General features: G+C 39.3%; 1 long non-coding RNA gene across 1 annotated transcript; it reads left to right on the top strand.

The window, feature by feature from the left end:
* Positions 1 to 476: 476 nt before the first annotated feature.
* Positions 477 to 1721, top strand: LOC103389969 (uncharacterized). Its single transcript, XR_003050887.1, has 3 exons — positions 477 to 930; positions 1021 to 1066; positions 1710 to 1721. It is a non-coding gene; the product is annotated as an uncharacterized LOC103389969 (long non-coding RNA).

Raw genomic sequence — 1721 nt, 5'->3', positions numbered from 1 at the left:
AAAAACTAACAGCAGAGGTGTCAGATTACATCATACTGACATCTAGTTGCGGACCGCGTTTGGGTGGTTTATGGGCGAAAAGTGGCCCGTGTGCTGGGAGTTGAGACCCATGCTTAGAGCAGGGGTATATCAGCAATACAGTTGCCCCTGAAGGGCTGGTGGTAACTGTAAGAGTGTATAGATGTAACTACTCCATAAGATAACAAATAACTGTTTCTGCTATTGATTATTATCTATTCAAGTTACAAATATTGTTCATTGCTCTGTGTAATAAAAAACAAATTTATCAACTTGAGAAACACTTAAACACTTTTCAAGCTTCTGTGGGCCACACAAAATGATCTTGCGGGCTGCATTTGGCCCACAGGCCTTGAGTTGGACACATGCTTTACAGAAACATTACAGATTGAAGGTTTTTTTTTTTTTTAAAAAAAAGAAAAGCTAACAAAATTAAAATATTTAATTCCCTTTTTTAGCATGCTTCACATGACATGGTGTGTCAAACCGGAAACTGGTTTCTTCGCCTGAAGTGGAATCAAAATAAAGGCGTTTACGAGGAAAAGAAAACAGGTGCATTCTGGGTTTCAGAGAAATTCTTTTCTTCTTTAAGAGCTCATTTTCAAAAGTTGTGACCAGAAATGCTAATTTATGAACATATAAAATGCCGTTTATCTCTATATCTAAGTCTCTTCTGATCAGAGAACTCCGTTTCTATCTCTGCACCAGGTCACAACGACCTGCTCCTCCGTCAGTCGTTCTCGCGGTGACACCCAACCCGTTACCTGTTCTGCAACTGTCAGCGGTTCATCCTGGGACGGCGGTGCAACAAACCTGTTATTAACCGCAGCGACGTCACCGATCGCGGCAGAGTATATAAACATTGACGCAACACGTGTTAAAGGACCTGAGTCTGCTGGAAATCTGCTGCAGGTACAGTCGGCCGCGTTCACCGTCTTCACTGCTGTTCACCGTCTTTACTGCTGTAAATGTCATGTCGTCTGTTTCTAATTCTTCACCCAGAAAGACCTTCACGACTGCTCATCACTGAGAGGCAAAATGAGTGACAGTAAGTCTGTGTCAGTCTGTGTCAGTCTGGGTCAGTCTGTGTCAGTCTGTGTCAGTCTGTGTCAGTCTGTGTCAGTCTGTGTCAGTTTCTGTGTAATAAATTTTTTTTTATCAAGTTACAAAACTCAGCAACACGGACTTCACTATGAGGCAATTAAATACTTTTTAAGCTATTGCAGGGCCACACTAAATGACTTGGCGGGCCACATTTGGCCCGCAGGCCTGAGGTTTGACACATATGCCATAAAGCAATACTGAACTGCCATTATATTCAGGCAGTATTTGGTCAAATCCTAAATAGAAATCATAGATAAGAAATACTATTGTTGTCGACGTAATAAGTACTTCACTACGGAGTGATGATGGAGTTACTCAGGTACAATACTTAGGTAACATTATGAGGTACACAGTTGTATTTGAGTACACGTACACGCACACATTTTTTAATAGTATTTTCATCAGTATTTTACTTATAGATATGTTGAAAGGTTAAAAACGAATGTTATCATATGACTGAATGTATATATTTTTTCATGTATTGCAGTAGACTGTGTACAACTGTTTTATTATGATGTGTGTATATTCTGTTATATTGTTATATTGAATATTAATATATTTTCTTGTGTTTGTGTGTTTTCATTAAGAGGACCCAAAAA

Source organism: Cynoglossus semilaevis, chromosome 1, assembly GCF_000523025.1.
Source record: "Cynoglossus semilaevis isolate Cse_v1.0 chromosome 1, Cse_v1.0, whole genome shotgun sequence".
Lineage (NCBI taxonomy): Eukaryota > Metazoa > Chordata > Actinopteri > Pleuronectiformes > Cynoglossidae > Cynoglossus > Cynoglossus semilaevis.
The sequence above is the reverse complement of the archived record's forward strand: the minus strand, read 5'-3'. Positions and strand labels throughout refer to the sequence as shown.